The sequence below is a fragment of the Mytilus edulis genome, chromosome 4, assembly GCF_963676685.1.
Source record: "Mytilus edulis chromosome 4, xbMytEdul2.2, whole genome shotgun sequence".
Lineage (NCBI taxonomy): Eukaryota > Metazoa > Mollusca > Bivalvia > Mytilida > Mytilidae > Mytilus > Mytilus edulis.
Window position 1 is genome coordinate 3,761,843 of NC_092347.1, and position 22,631 is coordinate 3,784,473.

Genomic DNA, 22,631 nt, shown 5'->3' on the forward strand with positions numbered 1-22,631 from the left:
ATGATGAAACATTAGAAACCATTGACCCAGAGCAATTAAAGAAACGTAAAACATTTCGGCACCTTCAGAGACATTGCCCAGATTTTGTTGAAATCTTTAATTACAAATTAGATGGCCAAGTACCTGAGGAAAGACAAAAAGCTAGACAACTGGATGCGAAAGCCTTCCATTACGAAATTGATAATGGCATACTTTATCATTTTTTTAATGCAAGATCGAGAAGCCTACCAAAGGGGCAAAACATGGTTAAGCAGCTAGCAATACCAAGAACCCTACGGAAGGAGGTACTAGAAGCTTTCCATGATAATATTGTTGGATGTCACCAAGGAGAAGAAAGGACATATGAAGCTGTGCGTCAACGATATTACTGGCCAAACATGTACACTGATATAAAGACATACATTAAGACATGTGAAATCTGCCAAAGATCTAAAAGAGACACACACAGCCATCCAGTACCGCTTAAACCAATGCCAATAGAAGAGGTTTTTTCCAGATGGCACATGGATATTTTAGAACTGCCAGAGACTCCAGAAAAATATCGCTATTTGCTGTTGGTGGTTGATAGTGGATCCAAATGGTGTGAAGCTTTTCCCATGAGAACACAAGAAGCAACAGAAGTAGCCAACATCCTGTTTAGAGAGATAATTGCCCGTTTCGGTGCACCCCGCTGTATTGTATCTGATCAAGGAGCCAATTTTCTTTCGAAGCTTGTTGCAGCTTTATGTGAGCTTCTCCAAATCAAACGCCACTATACAAGTGCATATCATCCACAAACTAATGCAGCTTGTGAACGGATGAACTCATTTATTGTCCAATCATTGAGAGCTCAACTGGAAAAACAGACAGATTGGCCAAACTATATAGCACCTATAATGATGGCTTATAGAATGACACCAGCTACTCAGTCTACTCAGTACTCACCTTTTCACCTTCTCTTTGGACAAGAAATGAGAGCACCTATTGATGTTGCCTTAATTCCAAAGTCAACATTGCCTAAAAACCATAGAGAATACCTCAATAAATTTATTAAGGACCTCCTATTAACAAGGGATGTTGCTGCAGAAAACACAAAAAGAGCACAAACAAAATACAAAACACAGCATGACAAAAGAGCAGTAAAACCCACATATTTACCTGGTGACAAAGTAATGTTATTTTGTAAGAAGGTTAAAAAAGGTCAAAGTCCAAAATTAACAGTTAAGTGGACCGGCCCATTTACAATTACAAACCTTGGACCCCCAGACTGTAATACTTTTAAGCTAAGAAGGGACAGCGATAACAAAATCTCAAAGAAATTAGTTAATGCAAGTCGTCTGAAAGCATTTAACAGTAAAACAGACCGCCCTGACTACCTCCTAGATGATACTGATGATCCATTTGAAGAAGATGAGGATGATGAAGGTGATAAACAGCAAGTCCAGAATGAGGACTCTGAAAATCAAGACACAATATCTAATTCTCAACCCCAAAATACACCCAGGAATAATCAAAACAATCATTGTAAATCAAAACTTTCAAAGCAAAATAAAGGAGTGCCTCCTGACAATTCTATAGAAACCCAACAAAATACAAATAAAACTGCTCAACAAGCTACAACAGAAATACAAATTACACCTGATGATGTTGAAAAAATTATATCATCGGCATGGGTAAACAAGAAACTATGCTACAAAATAAAAATTAAAAACATGTCAAAAACAGAATGGGTACACCAACATAAAATCCCAGAGAATATGAGAAGAGAATTTCATGAAAACAGAACACATACTGGTAAAAAGAGAAAAAGACCATTACTAGGAAACAAACATAAATTTTTTGAACCTTCAAATGAACCACAAAATGTAACTGCAATAGACCAAAACAATGATGTTAAATATAAACAAAGACCAAAAATAAATTGGGATAAATTTCCAGTGCAAGCTGTAAAACTGGAAAATAACAGATTTTTCGTCAAAACCATATTGAGAAATAATAGAATATCACATTATCAACCCTTACACAGAGTAAATGGAGAAGATCAGCATGCTTTTACAAACTTGCTTGATTATTTTTATGGTGACCAGTTTTATAACATTATGCTGACCCTTACATGCAATTCACAAACAAAAGATATGGGACCAGGATGTTTTGTTACAGGCTCTCACATTACACATTTTAAAATAGAAAATAATGTTCCAAAATGTTTCATACACTATGAGGAAAAACATATTTATGATCCAGAGTGGGTACCGTTTGAAACTTGTCCCCCAGGACTTCTTAAACTTTTCCAAAATAAATATGAAAATGAGTGGTTGAGATGTTATAACTAGATAGTATTATACATGTTATGAGCATACATAAATGCATTGTGACATTATTCTTTTGTATCGTTGAAAAATGTTATTTTTGTTCTGAATTTCTGGTTAAAGTACACAATATTCAGATTAGTTATAGTGTCTGTTAATTTAATCCTACTGGACAAATGTATTGATTACATTAGTAGTTCTTACTATTAGATCCTTAAATATTGCAGGTGGACGGCACATCTACTGATGTACTTTTAAACCAAATTTACTTCAGATTATACAAAATTACTTTATCAATGATACAAATAGAACTATCAAGTGTTCCCTACACATACATTGTGTATAGGCATCACTGTTTTTGAGCTGTGTTTTTTTTATTATGACTTAAAAGATTTTTAGCTAAAGAGATAAAATAATTAAGGAGTACTTAATAAGGAAGTACAAAATAAACTGGCATACAGTTGCTAAATATATAAATTAGAAATAAGAAGAGAAAATATAGGAAATTAAGATAAAATATAAAAGGAAGAGAATTAGAAATTCTTACATGTAGATTGTTATTTATTGTAATATTTACAAATAGGTAGTTCAGTTACTGGCCTAAAATTGTGGTATTCTAGTGAATATAAGAGATAAATAAATTTAAAAAAAAAAAAAAAAATCCCTCGATTCAAATGAATTAATTATAATAAAGATAAGGGTTAATTGGTGTCATGTATGATTATGATATTGGTTGCACTTACATTCATGAAGTAACCTACCAATGGTGGACCCACAGATAAAGAAATGGTGGACCCACAAATAAAGAAATGGTGGACCCACACAATGATGAAATGGTGGACCCACACAATGATGAAATGGTAGACCCACAAAATGATGACATGGTGGACCCACAAAATGATGAAATGGTGGACCCACAAAATGATGAAATGGTGGACCCACAAAATGATGAATTGGTGGACCCACAAAATGATATAATGGTGGACCCACAATATGATGAAATGGTGGACCCATAGAAGTGACCATATTGTGCTTTTAAAAGTTAATGAAGTCAAACAATGATGGACATATAATATTTATCTAGTGAAAATTTATTTAATATTATAGGAACAAATTAGCAGAGATTTGTGATATATATATAGTGACATTTTTATAACCGTACATGATTAGTGTCAGATGAAGATGAAGAGACAATAAAGTTAAAATTTGAACCAGAAAAATATGAACATTAATCCGTAAAAACTATCAATATGATGTTTCCCCAAAAATGTTGACATGGAATATGACGATTGTGCTCAAGAACAAATATATTGCCTATATATATGTATTGAATATGTTTTTATTACAAAACAGTTATTATTGCTTATGATATTTTATTGATACATTGTATATTGTTTTGTGTTTCAATTATATTAATTAGATAATTCTTTGATATATTACATACTTATGGGTTAGGCATAAAGTAATTTTATTTTTAAGAATAATATTTATGATATGATTACTAATATTTTTAACTTGTAGCTGATGACCTATTTGATAAAACATTGATAATCTTATATTTCAGCTGTATTGTATATATTGCTATTTTTTATGCCCCTTTATGCCCTTAGAAATACTTCATGAAGTATGCAATGAGCTCATTGTCATCAATTATGTGAGAGTTGGACTTATCAATATTAGTGAACTTCAGAGAACTTCCCTGATATGGACAATCTAAACTTGACCATTCCCCATCCATGTACATGTATATATATTTAGTAATGTTTTATTACAGGAATCAGTGATTTAATTGTTTCACAATATATTGTAATATATTATTGACAGGAATCAGTAATTCAATTGTTGCTATATAACATATGTGTAAAATATTATATTTTTTTTATTATGCATTTTGTATTTTAATTGAAGATTGCAGGAGCAATCTTGGCGACGAAGGGAAGGGTATAACCAGTATATTTTAGATACAAGAATGTTAAAATGTGGAATTCAAAGATTTGTTATAATTTAGTATTAGTTAAGATATTTAGCACTAGCTTAAGAAATAATTTACTTGATAAATAGTTAATATAAATCTTCACAATTTTAGATAAGTGTAAAGCAAATTATTATGTAATCCTCTGAGGGCTAAATTGACAATAGAGAATTAAGGATTAAAGAAGTGTTATATATACAAAGGGATTTCTTACTTTTTAAGATGATTTAAGTTATGTCACAAAGACTTGATATTTGGGAATATAGATAAATAAGCATTATTATGTAAATTAGCTATTTGAGTATTAATGTTATGTTAATTGAATAATGAAACGATATATATTAGTTGACCATGTAGTAAGGGACAGTCATGTATTAGACTTGTATTCTGAGACTTGCTTGATAGTCACGTATTGGACACTGTGTTATAGACTTGGATTTATGTTAGACATGCTGTTTTATTATGTCTCATGAACTATTGTGATTATTGTGATTGATAACTATATTGAATGCTGATTAATAAACATTATATATTGAACTTTGAATCTGTGTTACGTTGACATGTATTCATACAAAAGCTACCAGCTAGTTCCCCCAACCTAGCAAGATGAATAACCAGGTCAGGAACGAACATAGTACTGGCCTTGGTTATATAACTCCTCAAGTTTAACTTAATCCCTAATCCAGAATTAAGAAAGACAGTCTAATTATGTTTTCTTTGAAACGTGAATTATTTGCATTAAGCCTTTACTTAGTTTTGACATGTTGACATTCTAATACTTTGATTTATCCTTAAAGAAATAAAGAAAATATAGATTTATTTATACAAATATTATAACGCTTGACCGTTGTCCGAACTTTTAAGATGCTCTTTATAACTTTACTAGACATATATATAATTTGGTAACTGCTGCAGTCTCATTGTCCAGACAAGTTCAATAGTTTATAAAAATGCTTATTTGACATATTTGAAGTATCCTACGCTTGAAAATGTATAGAACATTTAAACAATAATTTTATGTAAAATAGTTTACAAAGTAGAACCCGCATACATTAACTAATAAACCATATGAAATAAAATAAACTACATTTTTCTATTACAATACAAAACTATTCAAAAATATTGCTAAGGAAAATACCTCATTTTTCCTTGGTGATATACTCTCCCTTCTTCCACAAAAGATTTTTTTTTTTCTTATAGAAAGAAGAAATAACAATAAAAAAAAAATCTTTTCATACATGTGCATAATATATATACTACATGGTATCACACATTATTTAAATTAACATTATTTCATTAAAGCAAATTATTCTACAATAATTGAAATATCCTCATTGAAAGTAAACACATCCTGAATTATGTACATGAATATCATTATTAACGTCATTGAACAAAAAATGTATTGTCATTCGAACACAGTCTTTTGGTTTTGCTTCTATTGATATTAATCCTTTGACATAAATCTCATTATTAACGAAATGAATAGTTATTTTAACACAGTCTTATGATTTGAATCTTTTGATATGAATCTTTTGATACAAATCTTTTGATAATAGTCTATTGGTCTGAAATATTCTGGAACACATCTGTTCTGTTGCACGAACACGACAAATCTTCTGGACACAAAACAAACCTTCCTCTCAGAAGAGAGTGGTACCCGAAGGATGTTTTATCGGCATAAACCAGTTGCCTGGTTTGAAGTCTCAATCCACATGAAGCTTCTAAATCCCATTTCTGCATGGCGATTCATACCTTATATATGGTTTTCCTGACCTTCGAAGTTTCAATCCGCATGAAACTGAAGAAATTTACATATGACAGATGTAAACTGTGAATTCCATATCCACATGGAGATTCACCTGATCCACTGATGTTTTACATCAACGAATGTAAAACTTTGAAATCAATATCCACATGGAAGTTTCAAAAAAAGACACACAATGAAATGTTACATATTCCGAAATGTAACATGAAATCCATAACCTAATGGATTTTTCCTTTATATAATATTTGACAAGCATGAGGAACCGACACTAGAATGAGGCTGAATATATCTCTTTTTCCCACGAGCAAAGCACAGAACTTGATTGCTTAACTGCAATTTACTTTGAAAATGTCTTGTATTCTGGTTCTTTTCTGTACTAGAATCCTCTGAAATAGTCTAATTTGATAATCATAAATGTTATTGAAACTTCTTCCATACTACTGAGTATAATGAGACACAGCTTACCAAAATCACCTTGTGACAATTTATTTTGGCCTTAATACATGAAATATTAATATCCTATAAACTTGAAAAACTATTTATTCTTAGCCCTATGCAAAGCGATGAGCAGAGTTTATATTTAATAGAGAAACGTTTAGTATCTACATGTACATAGCATTAATATTATTCTTTAGTTGATCTTTGAATTTATTAAAAACTATAAAGTACAAACCCTTGGGATTAACTAACACATTACTTAAGAAATATAGGGTAAAAATAAATTTTCGGACTTTTATAACTGACTGATTAGATATAAATATTAATATTTCAAAAACCAAAAATAACAATGATGTATCATAATCTTAAGAAATCAATGAAAATGAATTCCCCGAATTTGATAATAATTCAGCATGGAGTCGTCACTTCCATACTAAACTGCCTGTAAGAAGTAAGGTTTGGTTGACGAGACCAACCCTTACTCTACAGTTTAAAAATGTTTCTAAATATTTGTCATCACATTAAACAATCATTGTTATTTTTAATTTATGTCTTATTACTTTATTTTAGTGTTGAATGATAAGAACAACAAAAATTACATTACTATTGGAAAAAAAATTGTATTCCATGGTCTTTGTCTAGGACAAGAGCATGAACAATGCTGAAATAAGTATATAGATCCTTAAAAACTTATACGAGCATGTCTTTTTAAGAACAAAAGCTCGATTAAAGCAGAACCTATAACATACCCAGTTTTGGTAAGGAACTAGTACAGACTTGGATCATTGCCATTAACCCTTGCATAATGTTCAATAAGTTTTAATCTGAACCTGTTAATGCCATGACCAGATGAATATTGAGTGGGTATTGCTCTTCGTGTTGTAGGTGTAAAATGGTGCATAAATTTCATTGTTTCAATATCAAACTGGGATACTGGCACAAAATCATTTGGTTGTACTGGATTTTGAGATTTTGCACATATATTTTCTTCTTGTTTTAGGACTTTTAAGAACTGCCTAAACACATCAGGTCTTAAATCCTCACTCATAAATAGAGTACTTCTTGGACCTTGACAGACATTACCATTTGAAAACTTTACTAAATATCTGGACTGTTTTTGATCTTTGTCTAATAGAACGCTTACAATTTTTTGATTAGGTACTTGACTGAATTGTTGACTATTTCCCTGGTTTTGAAATGAATTTGGTTTTGTTTTGGGAAATGCCTTATAAGTTTGAATGACTTGAACTGACGGACTTTTAGTTGACTCAAAAAACTTGTGTTTTCCTGGACGTTTCCGCTTTCGTCCTTTTGCATTGTATTGTCTATGGTAATCCTGTTTTAAATTTTCTGGAATACGTGAACCATCTTGCCAACTAGTTCCTGGCTTACCAGTCAATTTTACTTTGTATATAGGTTTACCCTGATAAAGACTATATTCAACAAGTTTTTCAATTTCATTGGACTGAAATGCGGTATGCTGAGGGTTTTGTAATCTGTTTTGATTTTGTGATGCCCCTTGGTTTGCCTTTTGTGAATTTTTGACCTGTGAATTATGTTTGTCTTGAATATTTGTATCATTTTGAACTGAACTTTGAGTCTGAACTTCATTTTGTGTCTGATTATTGTCTTTATTTTGCATGTTTTGTGAATCAATAAGGTCATCATTACGCTCAACATTTGTGGCTTCGTTATCATCTTGCTCTTCTACATCAAGTAGAATGTCTTCATATTCAGGCAGCAGATAATTTGGACGGTCTAGGGGATTATGGTAGTCTTTCAGTCTCTTAGCATGTACTAATGCCTTAACCTCTTTTTGTGTTTCAGTATTCTTAATCTTAAAGGTATTATTTGGCCCTTTGTACAGAATTCGGTAAGGACCTGTCCATCTTTGAACTAATTTGTGATTCTTGCCTTTTGGTGTTCTGCTACAATATAGCCATACTTTTGCCCCAGCAACGAAAGTTGGTTGAACTGCTTTTTTGTCGTGTTGAAAGGTATATTTGTCTTGTTTTTCTTTCTGGTTTTTAGCAGCAACTTCACGGTAGAGTTTTAATCTGTTTACCAATTCATTTACATGTTGTTTAGTTTCCCTTGGCATTGTTTGTTTTGGTATTAAAGACACATCAATAGGCAGCCTCATTGGTTGTCCAAACAGTATTTCAAATGGTGAGAATTGAGTTGACTGTGTTGCAGGTGTGGACCTGTAAGCCATCATGATTGGAGGTATAAAATCTGGCCAATCTGTCTGTTCTTTGTTACAATATGAACGAAGGGATTGAATGATATAAGAATTCATTCTTTCACAGGCTGCATTGGTTTGTGGATGATAGCTACTTGTATAGTGTCTAGTAACATCACATAACTCGCAAAGAGCTTGAACAAGCTTGGACATGAAATTGGCACCTCTGTCAGATATGATACAACGTGGACTTCCCCAGCGGCAAATTATCTCATTGAATAATACTTTAGCAACCACCTTTGCTCCCATTGATTTCAAGGGAAATGCCTCACACCATTTCGAGTAACTGTCAACCACTAGTAGCAAGTATCTGTGTTTGTCAGGTGTTGTTGATAGTTCTAAAAAATCCATATGCATTCTTTCAAACACATTTTCAATTGGCAAAGGAGTAAGGGGTACTGGTCTCTGATGTTTAGAGTTCTTTGATTTCTGGCACTGTTCACATGTTCTTACGTACTTGTCTATGTCGGAATACATATTTGGCCAATAGTATTTTAAACGTAAGGATGCATGGTTTCTCTCAACACCTGGATGAGCTGCCATTTTACTATCATGGTAACATAACATCACATCACGTCGTAGGACAGCTGGAACACAAAGTTGTTTTATGAAATTATGGCCTGGAGGAAGTTTTCTTGAATTTTCGGAAACCATATGGTACAAAATGCTTTCAATAATTTCATAATGGTACGCCTTTGCAACAAGAGATCTTGCCTTTTGAACCTCATCTGGAACGAGTCCTTTTAGTTTATAATCAAAAATTGGTTTGAAGTCTGGACAGTTTCTTTGTAGCTGGTACAAGGTTTGACGTGTTGGTAACATCTCATCAGGATCTTTAGGTTGGTCCTCTTCAATAGCTAGAACTTCAGGAATCCGGATGCTGTTTTCCCAGCCAAACTCAAAGGTGACTGCTATATGTTCTTTCCTTTCAGCATGAAGTGAACCAATCTCTGGAAGGTCATCATCAGATTGGTATTCTTTGTCTTGGCTATCTATGGGATAATCTCTTCGTGACAATGCATCAGCATTTTGGTTCTGGGTGCCTGGCCTATGAACAATGTTGAAAGTGTACTGCTGTAAAAACAATGACCACCTCCCAAGTCGTCCAGTAGCGTCCTTTGAGTTATTTAGCCATCGCACGGTTATGCTATCAGTGTAAACTGTAAACTGATTGTTTACTATATACGGTTTGAAAGTTTTTATAGCTTCAATTAGAGCTAACCCTTCTTTGTGATTGATATGCCAACGTTTTTCCTGATCTCTTAAACCTCTACCTCCATATGCAATAACTTTTTCTAGTCCTTCATGATGTTTTTGACCTAATACATAACCAATTGCTGAATCTGACGCATCTATTGACAGGAAAAACTCTTTTTCAAAGTCAGGAAAAGCAAGGATTGGTGCAGATGTCAGTTTTTGTTTTAATGTATTGAATGCATCATCTTGTTTTGTTGTCCAATCAAATTTTACATCTTTCTTTAATAGTGTTGTAAGAGAGGAACAAATTTTACTGTAGTTTTGAATAAATTTTCTGTAATAGTTGCACATACCAAGAAAGCTACGTAATTGTTTGACTGATTTTGGAATGGGATATTCAGAAACTGCAACTGTTTTAGATTTGTCAACGTGTATGCCATGTTCAGAGATAATGTGTCCTAAATATTTTACTTGTTTTGCCGCAAAATGACATTTTGAGGGTTGTAAAGTTAACTTTGCTTGTTTTAATTTTTGAAATACCAGATTCAAATGTTCAAGATGTTCATCAAAGTTTTTGGAAAACACTAATATGTCATCTATGTATATAAGTGCAACCTTCCAATTTAGTTCTTGTAAGACTTTAGTCATTAACATTTGAAATGTTGCAGGTGCATTTGTTAAACCAAAACACAATCTTTTAAATTGGTATTGACCTTGTGGTGTCATGAATGCTGTTTTGTGTTTTGACTGTTCATCAAGTGGCACCTGATGAAATCCACTAGCAAGATCAAGCGAACTGAAAATTTTAGCTCTTGAATAGCCAACTGTATCAACAACCTCTTCTATTTTAGGAATTGAGAAAGAAACTTTTTTAGTGACCTCATTCAATTTTCGAAAGTCTAAAACGAATCTGTATGTATTGTTTGGTTTTTTCACTAAGATTACACTGCTATGGTAAGGAGACATTGATTCTTCTATGATGTCATTTTCTTTGAGATTTTTGATTTGTGTCTCCATAACTTCTTGCATTTTTGGTGAATATTGAAACCGTTTAGACCTTACTGGTGCTTCATTTGTCGTTTCAATATTGTGATAATGCAAGTCTGTTTTGCCTAATTCAGACGCATCTTTTGCGAAAACATTCCTATTTGATCCTATTAACTTTAGAAGTTTTTGGTGTTGTTCTTTAGTAATGTTATCGGAATCAATTGTAACATTAAGATTTAATGCCTCTTTAATTGGGTCTTGAAATTGAACATCTGATTTTGATTTGTTATCTAAGGCACAGATTGGTTTTGTGGGTGATTTCCAAACTTTTGAAATTGGTGAATTTGCCTTTATAACAATGTCTTCATTTGTTGGATTTAGCACTCTGTAGTAAACTTTTGCATTTTTAACTACACTGAGACAATTTGAACCTAATATTTGTCTGTTTATCAAATTATCGTGTGGCTCTAACAGCACTGTTGTATTTGTTGGGAATTTATTGATAGAAAGTTGTATATCATTCTCTGTATATGCTTTTAAAGTCAGCGTTTTGTTTGTGTTTGCTATGACTCCAAGGCAGCAATAGTAAAATCATTATGAAATGAAACACAACCATTTGAAAAATCAATGTTTGCCTTATGAGTAGTCAAAAAATCTTGACCAAGGATTAAGTGAAATCCAACATCTCTTAAAATATAAAAAGAAAAGGGCATAACTAATCCATTGACATCTATGTCCAAATCAATTTTCCCTTGAACATTATGTACAGTATTGCATACTCCACGAATTTCATGTAAATCTGTAGTACTTATGACTGGTAATTCTTTCTTATAAAATGCTCTTCTAAGCAATTGCTCATTAATAACAGAAATTGTAGCACCAGAGTCTACAAGAGCATTAATATAAATATTACCTAATTTAACCCTTATTTTATTACTATTTACAATGGCTGTTTCTACATTAGCCATGAAGTTGTTTTTGAACTCAAAAGACTTTGCCATTTTAATAATATATAATATTAGACTTCAGGAGGGATGAGAAATATAAGCCTTATCACTTATCAGACCTAATTATATGTTCAATAAATTAAAATTATTATTATATATAAAAGTGTCACAGGTGATTTAATAGTAGGCTGTACTCACCCTCTGCAGTTACCAAGGAATAAGTAAATAGCTAAATTCCTATACGGTTTCCTGTCCTGGAAGTCTTCTATATTATGGCACTAGTCCTTAAAGTTCAGCAAGCATCTTCTTCACGAGAAACGAAGCCGGGTCCTCGAACCACTCTATGACCGGACTGGATTGCATGTCAATAAGTGTGGGAACTAGCTGACATTCTGCGACCCAGTTCCTATCATATTATTTTGTAGGGGAACTAACTCTGTATAATGATGGTAGAGCATAGGTATCTCATTGTCTGGTTTTCTTCATATAACGCACAAGAAGTCAATAAAACACTAAGTTCAATGATGGTATATTAATTATTCTCGTATAGATAAAGCATTCATATTTACAACACAAGAAATATATGTATACGAATATGCAACTAAGTCACCATGATGTGACAAAACCCTAAGTTATCCAATCTCTAAAATTACATAAAGTTCATATATCCAAGTCACTTTCTAAAACGCATCTCCATCTGCCATAATTTCCATAATCATTTTATGTATATCATATTAACTTGACCAATCAAAATACATAACTCCTCAAGTTTAACTTAATCCCTAATCCAGAATTAAGAAAGACAGTCTAATTATGTTTTCTTTGAAACGTGAATTATTTGCATTAAGCCTTTACTTAGTTTTGACATGTTGACATTCTAATACTTTGATTTATCCTTAAAGAAATAAAGAAAATATAGATTTATTTATACAAATATTATAACGCTTGACCGTTGTCCGAACTTTTAAGATGCTCTTTATAACTTTACTAGACATATATATAATTTGGTAACTGCTGCAGTCTCATTGTCCAGACAAGTTCAATAGTTTATAAAAATGCTTATTTGACATATTTGAAGTATCCTACGCTTGAAAATGTATAGAACATTTAAACAATAATTTTATGTAAAATAGTTTACAAAGTAGAACCCGCATACATTAACTAATAAACCATATGAAATAAAATAAACTACATTTTTCTATTACAATACAAAACTATTCAAAAATATTGCTAAGGAAAATACCTCATTTTTCCTTGGTGATAAATACACAATATGTATTTATCTATAACTAGATACTAATTTTCACAAAATACACAACCTTTTTAAGATGCAAAATTAAAAACACTGTTTCAACGCTTGAATTTTGTTTTTTTCAAAAAATATTGAAATAATTTGATAAACTGGTGTTTTATACTTTAGAAAATAATTCTGTAATATACTAAGTGAAATACTATACACAATATGAAAGTTCAGCATACATGTCAACCTCTGACAATGGGAATTAAATCATGTCATGACATGACATGATATGTCAAAAAGCGTGTGAAAACGCGTGACGTAAATGCGGACTTGTTATGTGGAATGTGGTAATGTTCATAATTTCATACAAATTTGTGAATATAAAAAAACAATATATATTCTACTGTGAACTTTTATTGTATTAAACAGTGGTTTGTTATGTTGCTTCTAAAGCACCACCACTAGGCACATATTCAAAACAACTGCCAGTTTCAAGTTTAGTTACATTTATTTGATAACAGCACACAATACAAATGTAACATAGTCAAGTTCTGATCAGAATTCAGTGTCAATTTCTTTATAATTGAAAAGGCTCTCCCACAGTAGGAATTGATATTTGACTGAATTAGCTTCATCAAGATTTGAAAGAATGTCATAATTTTTTTTTTTTTTTTTTGGCAATGTAAAATGTCATCTATTATCTCTGCCATTGCTCCCATTGCTATTGCCTGGTTAAAACTGGGTAGTTCATCAGAAGAAAGCTGGCACTATGAGAGCTGATCCATCAGTTCTGTGATATTTTTAGAAATCTGTTGCTGTGTTGGCTAGATTTGAAACTGAAATTGAAAAAGAAAAATGTTTTAAAATTTGATTTCCATTAGATAAACATGTTAAATGCTTATTCAAATAGCTACATTGTATTTCTCCTCTCACATGTATTGTTTTTTTATCATTGCAACATAGAATGCACAAATTATACGTTACTTGTCACTCGATCATTTAAACTCGAACTCCAAAATATAATTTATAAATCTTGAATCTTGCCGCACACATCGTTTTGGCTTAACAATCGGCACTTTAGACGACGGTACAGGCCCTGAAAGTGACCTCTTTCTGTGCACATTTCCCCTATCAAGTCAATTTGAAAGAAAGTCACAAAATCGTTAAAACTAATCACAAACTACTTACCTTTTACTGTTTGTCCATATAGAAAAATAAACAATACGGCAGCCAAACAATTACTTCGAATTTTTCGGTATTTATCGCCGAATAAGGAAAAAACCCGAGAATAGCGATATCACTAACGACCAAAAATTTAAAAGAACGAAAAAGTGTGTAATTGCGTGTAAAGTGGTGAAAAGCGTGTACACGCCATGTGACAAAATCCTCGCGTGTAAACCGTTGAAAAAGCGTGTATTACACGCGAATATCATGTCACTTGACATGTATGAAGTTTATGGATGTGAAAAGGTCAAGGCCACTTCTTCTTTTGCTATGTCTTAAATGGAAAAAAATTAGAAGGTTCCAAATCAACGCCATTTTTTAATGGCAGCTTTTCATATAAGAAGTCAAATTTGTCGTTTTAACATCGTTTACACCATATGCTTATGATTGAATCGTTTTTGTAGCATTCTATTGAATAAATATCAGAATATTTCTCCTTTTTGTCCTTGTGGTTGAAATGTTGATATTTTTAGGTCTGACCTTTGACCTCAATTTCACAAAATTGTGACCACTCTGGATTTTTACGACCCAACTTTTCTTATTATACACGTTTTCCTCTTTCCATCGATATATAATTTAGGTGTGTGTTCTTCCGGACCATTAAAGTTTTAAAAAATGAACTCTGGTTGCAGTACTATAAGCTTTCCATCTTTGCTAGCCAAGGGTTACGATCCACTCCCTTTCTCTTCACCCTTGGCAGATTGAGCTAACATTTGTGATATCAATGTTGCGCCATCTATCGGAAGATTAAAGTCGTGCCCATTCCGAATGCACTATTCTTGACCAATGGTAGCACTTGCACTCTTCAATTTGGAGGTAAAAACACAGTAGCGTCTAGATTCTACACACTTGGTAAAGCCGGAAACGAAAATATACGTCATTCTAATATGACGGGCTTCTTTAGCTTTGTAAAGAAACCATACTTTATTATCCAATAAAATTAGTTTACACATGCGTATATTGACTACGGCAGAAAAATAAATTTCGTCAAATTGGTATGCATTTAATGTATTTCCTTAAATTAAAGCACTTTCAAACACTAAAATGATACACATTTTGTTACTAATACTTTTACAATAACAACAATGTGTTACAATTCGTAATTGTCATATTTGACCTAGATACCACAACGTTCATGTTGGCTGTTCTAACTTCAACCCCCCCCCCCCCCCCCCTCTGAAAAATACGTTTCATCTCTCCTGTTTAAAAGGCATGTCATTGTATATAATAATTTCATTGAAACATATGTTCCGACGATAAAATATAGAATAAAGTATAGGTTATTATTACTGTTGTACTGAAATGACAAAATTGTTTCATATTTCTGATAAAATGGATTGACCCTAGCAGGGAATCGAACCCCATTCTCCTATAAAAAGAAATAGGCGTAATTACCAATATACCACCAAGGTTTCCAATCCATTTTACAAATGCAACAAGATTGTCACCCAGTATTAATTTTAATCATGATGGTATACAGCATTTGAAACCGTCAGATGCACAAAGGGCACCAACTTTACAAGGTGTAGCCACCGCAAGTATAAATGGAGATCTGTCAAACTGAAAGGGCCCCTCCTGCCAAGTCTCGAATGTCAGCAAAACTTTATCAAGGAATCCTCTATCAGATATGAACGTATTTACCAATCCTACAATATTAACCGGCGGAATATTTACGATTAATTTAGTAAATAAAGACCTACCCGATTCTCCTTGTGCGTCCACCGCCATTGACAACTGACTTGAAAATGTGCGTGTCAGAAATTGACCTCAAAGGAAAAGACTGTTGTAATATAACTTTTCTGTTATATTGTGACACAAATAGTGTTTTAGTTAATAAATTAATTTGTTAATTTCTGTTTCAATTTTGAATTTCAGAAATTAACAACTTTGCGAAATTAAACTGGTTTGAACTAGTTGCATAAAAATCGACAGGAAGGTTGATGGAAGAGCCTTCACAAATACTGTGCACCTATACACAGCGAACATAGAAATTACTGTAATTGTCCTAATCAGAATCGAAATAATTGATGCCAGCTATACTTTATTGTAGTTTTAACATGGGTAGGCATTATATTCGTGTTATTTTAGCCCTCGCTATCGCTCTGGCAAAAATAATCACGAATATAATGCCTACCCATGTTAAAACTACAATAAAGTATAGCTGGCATCAATTATTTCTTAAACATTCATGCATTTGTGCATGAAACATACACAGGAACTTCTATTAGTTGATTAAAACGTTCAAGTTGTCTCTAAATATCATGAATATAGTCGTATGTTTAGTGATGTAAAGACTTGTTGTACAATAAACACGTGGCAATTGTTTACAAACACTTTCTACATCTACACGTGATCATGTTATAGGCGCATTTTGATTGGATGCAGCGAGTTTCTACTGCAACCAATAAAAATCCTTACCTTGTGTTTCCAAAATGTTATCTCAATCTGCCAAGGGTGAAGAGAACTGGAGTGGATCGTAACCCTTGGCTAGCGAAGATGAAAGCTTTCATGATTTTGAAAAAGTTAGCTTTTTAAATGCTCTTGACTATTTTTGCGAATATTATGTTGGTGTCTTTTGCGTTGTCTGTGTAGTATGGTTTCCAGATGATAACTTTTAGTATAAGTAAATAGAAATCAAATAAATTTAATCACAATGTTTATAACCCCAAAAGGAAGGTTAGGATTGATTTTGGGGATTATGGTCCCAAATGTTTAGGAATGAGGGGCCATAAAAGGACTTAGATTTAGACTTTAGATTTTTTGTTGAGCCTGCAACTTTTGCATTAAGCTCGACATAGGGATAATGATCCAGCAGCGGTGGAGTTCGCTAACTTCTTAAAAGCTTTATACTAAGGAAGGTGGAAGACCTGGATGCTTTATACTTTATATGTAGATGCCTCGTGTTACGAAGTTACGAAATTTCTGTCAGTCATATGTTCAATGTCCTTGATCTCATTTTCATGGTTCAATGACTTCTTGAAAAAAAGATTTTTTGTAATGTTAAATTCTCTCTTATTATTAGTAATAGGATACCTACATGTATATTTGGTATGTGAATACCTTGCAAGGTCCGCATGCCCTTCAGACGGTTTTCACTTGACTTGGCCCTCATTTCATGGATTGGTGATCAACAAGGTTAAGTCCATACCTCAGATACTGTAAGCAATAGGTCTAGTATATTTGGTGTATGGAAGGACTGTAAGGTGTACATGTCCAACTGGCAGGTGTCATCTGACCTTTACCTCATTTTCATGGTTCAGAGGTTGTAGTTAAGTTTTTGTGTTTTTGGTCTGTTTTTCTTATACTTATTGCAATAGGCCTACTATATTTGGTGTATAGAATGATTGTAAGGTGTACATGTCTAGCTGGCAGGTGTCATTTTTATGGTTCATTGGTCAATGTTTAGTTTTCTTGGTTAGCTAAGTTTATGTGACAGTTTTAACAAAGCTTGATATATTTAAGACTATCAATATAATAGCAATGATTAGTAAAGATGGCTAGACATTTCAGCGTGTGCACTCTTGTTTAAAGACAGTACGGTCTGATGACCATTTTTTTTCACTTTTCAATGGAAAACATGAATCTAAGTTTTAGTCTTGATAGGCATATATTTGGACCACTTACTATACTTAATAAGGATTATGTACCCTTATGTTGATTCAATGTTAAACATATGGAAATTTTATAGAAAACCCACAGCATTTATCCTTGTACTTTCATATTTGGCAATTTGATGACTGATAGTTATAAGATTAGTGCATGCAGTGCTAGCATTGATGTCCTTAAAACAAGTTATAATGTAGTTATTAGTTAAAACAAATAAAAATATGGACCAAATCAAGTACACCTTTGAAGGTGCACTCGACTTTAGTGCCTCAGCACGATGTATTTTGGAATTTACAGGTTGGTTAGAACATTTTGTAAAAAATGAAGACTAGCACATCATAGGAAAGCAAGTGAGTAATCTATGTTTCAAATTTTATAACGAAAATCTCTGTATTAAAGGCTGTGGATTTTCTATAAAAATCTTGGTTTATTTGCCACAAAATACTCTTTTTCTAGTAAATGCAATGAAACAGTAATTACTTATGCTTTCCATCAAGTTTCCCCTTGGTATATGTACTAAATGGCCTATCTCTTTTATTCATTATATCTGTAGTTTTGATACAATTGATGTTTGAAAAATTTGTAAAAAAAAGGCTACAGAAGGGGTCATAAACCTTAAGAAGAAAATTATGAAACTTATGAAAGAAATAAGGTGAACTGATCATTGTAAAGTGCTTTGTTACAGATTTAGTGAAATATTTGTGATGGACCACATATTACATGTACAAAGCTCTTCCCATTTTGCATACATCAAACAGGCTGTTTAACCAGGGCCATGAAAACAAAATATTCTGCACATTTCGTCTGCGATAATCTACTTTTTTCTAGATTCAGCGTTCACCAATGGCTAACTTAATTTGATTTAAGCATAGAAACATAAAATATCAGGAACAAAAAAACTGTCGGATAGAAAGTTAGCATGCCTCTAATAATATATATGCATAAAATGCAAACTGCTTTAAAATGCTTATTTTAGCCGTATAATGCCAAAATGGGACATTTTAACAGAATTTCTGTAAATCATTTACTTTTATGGAGTTTGAAAAATTGAAACCAGCAAATGATTCAGGAAAGTACAGAATTTAGATCTCCGGAATCCGTCTTTTAGGGATGTTAGATGTACACATATATAATAACGTATTTCATGTTTGGTTTATATGACCTTGACCTCTTTTCTTGGATTAAGTTTATATGTGATTGTTGTAGTTGAGCCTTATATGTAGGACAATCAACATAATATTGATAATTAGTAAAGAAGATTTGACATTTCAAAGTGTGCACTCTTGTTATATTGATGCACCTTTAATTTGTCATGCTAACAAGTCTAGTTAAGGCCCATAGGGATATTAGTCGCACTAGATGCATGGGTTTTCTCTCTCGAAAAGCTACATTTGAACCAGTGTGTCTAAGTAACACTCCCTGTTGATAACACTTGCTGAGTTTAGTTGCATAACTATATATCCATCAGCTATCAAAAAGAAGCCAAAGACATCATCAGTTCTATTCAATATTTTTACTGGAAATTAAATTAAATCCTTCGCAATACCAAAAGTATTAATACCTCTTAGTCTTAAGCTGATTTTAACACAGATCCTAATCTATTTACATCATCACATTTACCTTTTTGAACATGTCAATTTCAGGGAAAACGGTACTATTACATTTTCCCAGCATTAGGTTGGCCTTTTGTGTTCCCAAGACAGGTGAAGGAAGTCAACCTAGGAGCGCTGTGATTGGATGTAATGGTACAATATATTTTTTCATTTATCTATGAATAACTGCAGTGTGTATATTAACTATATAAATTTTAAAACCTATTGAAATATTGAGTCAAATATTTCCTAGAGAATTAATCAAAAAGGCTTCTAAAATTTCATAATTATTTTGTAAAATGACGGTGGGGATGGATAACATAAACAAGTTCCGTTGGAAGACAAATTGGTCATGATACTATTTGGCTTCAATTTTTAAAACAGCATAATAAAGTACTAACACCACACATAACTGTTTTATCCAAGTTTTTATTATAAAAAGTGGTATATTTATAAAATATACTATTGTCGCCTATGGCAGAATAAATAGTACCGTTTTCCCTTCAACAGGGTCTCAGACTAAGTATTGGATTTAACACGAAAGGAGATTTAATTTCCTGTTATGAATATTACAAAAAAGATTTACACAATCATGATGTATAGATAATAACCCACTGTGTAGGAAAAGGGTTAGAAGGCTTGTGAACCGATGGTTTACATATATAATTGGTTTTTTTTTGGCATGAATTAATTGGGTTTGTGAAAGTTTCAATTGAGTCATGATAGTCAATTGCATTGGATTTTCAATTGTTTTTATTATTGCTTGATCACACCAATACACAGATTATCTGGAGCTGTGAATAGGTCAGCTATATTTGGTGTATGCAATAATAGTCATATGTATATGTAGTATCTGGCAGCTATCATCTGACCCTGACCTCATTTTTATGGTCAAAGGTCAATTTTGAGTTTTTTTTATACGACCGCACAAATTTTTGTGGTCGTACATTGCTATCATGTCGTCAGCGTCGTTGTCAGCATCCTCCGAAGACGGATGGTTTCCAGATATTAACTTAAGTATAAGTAAAATCAATAAAATTTGAACACAATGTTTATAACCACAATAGGAAGGTTGGCATTGATTTTGGGGGTTATTGTCCCACCAGTTTAGGAATAAGGGGCTCAAAGGGGCCCAAAACAAGCATTTATCTAGTTTCAGGACAATAAGTTGTGTATAAGTATTTTAATTACGCTGAAATTGTACCACAATGTTCATACCATATGTGGCACCATAAAATCCAATGGCTAAAAAGGAACTAATTTTTATTCAGTGCCTAGTTACAATCTGAACTGTCTTGTTAGGGACAGTTCTTTTATGCAACTACGAACGTGACTTTAATTTAGAAAGAACTTTGTTAATGATAGGTACTTGCTTTGGAAAGCCCAAAGCCACAAATAAAATGGTTCTAAACAGTGACCATTACTTTTGGTCCCATTAGGTTAATTGCAGCCAAACTATTAAAGTCTAATTAACTGGCCACAACACGATGACTACATGTTGCTGAATGAAAAAGCCATAAACTTGAACATCCCTTAAGCTAAAGCATACATGTACATATAGAAAGTCACGTTTGTAGTTTAACAATAATACATATAATTATAAACTTTACAAATTATTAGTGTTGTCAACGGTTAACTCTCCGAACGTCCAAATACCGAATACCAAAAACGCTAACCAGTTAACCGTTTTTTTTTAATTTTAATAGATTTGATAAAAATTTGTATTGAAATCATTAAATAGTTGAGTTTTCTTTGAAAATTGTTGTCAGGGTAATTAATTTGACGGATCAAATGTCCAGTATATTGATTGGTATTGTTAATCCAAAAATATGAAATTGATTAGAACTTGTCTCTCAGCTTGGCAAGATCTTAAGGAAACATAACTAGTTTAATATTTATTAAACAGTAATTTTTAATCAGTAATACGATTAAATTTTACGATTTACTTCATTATTTCATTTTTGATCTTATATTATGTAGACCTACATCTGAATGTGCAATCTCCGTCGTGCAAGTGTTTGTCATACTTTAAACTAAATGCTAACTCAAACTATAAAAACCAAACCAAGGAGGATTTAATCAATGTATACTTGATGGTACAAATATCAGGATTAATCAATTGTAGTTGAAACACCTCACATTATTTTCGGAGACAACAAGACAAAATGGAAGAATCATCGGTTCATACATATTCATTTCAACGAGATCAAGACGTTTTTTTTTTATTTTTCAATTTGAAGTCGGTACAAACACCATAGTTGAAACCGTGTATTTGATTATTAACAGTCAAACTCCGACAAGAATCTTCACAGACGAGCCGTATAAAACCAAAGGCCAAACTTCAATTCATTGTTTTATAAAAAATGTATGACTTACATGGAATGTAGTCACATTTGACACTCATACCACATCGTCTTATATTGATGTGTAGGGTACTAACTATTGATAAGGCCTCCAAACATTAACTTTAAGTACCGGTTAATCGGTCAAACGATTATACGAGTAACTGGTTAGACAAAAGTGTATGATTTGACAACACTACAAATTATATTTGATAATTTCAATTCTTTCCATCACTGCATAGTGTTACAGATATAGAAGGTTGGGATTTTATTTTAGGGTTATGGGGCAAACAGTGTAGGAATTGAGGGCCAAAAAGGGGCCAAAAACAAGCATTTTTTGAAGTTTCAGGACAATAACTTATGTTTAACACTGTAGGTATAGTGTCCGGCTAGGATCATGGTTTTTCAAGTGATTTGGTGCGTTTTTTTCGAGTGTAGTTTAGGCTTTTTCAAGTGAAAAAATATGAGATAAGGTAAATTAACTGTTAATTCGTAATTATGATAGTTTTTTCATGACTATCCAACTTATTTTGATTAGTTTAAATGTTTTGATCAACAAAGAAGCACAATTTCCTTGTATCTAACAATAAAAGTGAGCGTTTATTTATTAAGGTCTTTCCTTTTTCTATGAGGAAAGACCTTACTGTATTTCTTCTGATTATTTTTATTATTATTATTAGCTCACCTGGCCTAAAAGGCCATGTGAGCTTTTCTCATCACTTGGCGTCCGTCGTCGTCGTCTTCGTCGTCGTTAACAATTTTTCAAACATCTTCTCCTCTGAAACTACTGA

At 32.6% G+C, this 22,631-nt stretch overlaps 1 long non-coding RNA gene across 2 annotated transcripts in view; it reads left to right on the top strand.

Annotated features, from left to right (window-relative positions):
* LOC139521657 (uncharacterized) overlaps positions 1-22,631 on the top strand; it is a 43,152-nt gene that overhangs the window by 15,737 nt on the left and 4,784 nt on the right. The window contains exon 2 of one of the 2 annotated variants that reach the window (XR_011664039.1): positions 19,550-19,651. The exons of the other annotated variant lie outside the window; for it this stretch is intronic. This is a non-coding gene — a long non-coding RNA (uncharacterized lncRNA). The remainder of the gene's footprint in view (positions 1-19,549; positions 19,652-22,631) is intronic. 2 annotated transcript variants of the gene reach the window in all.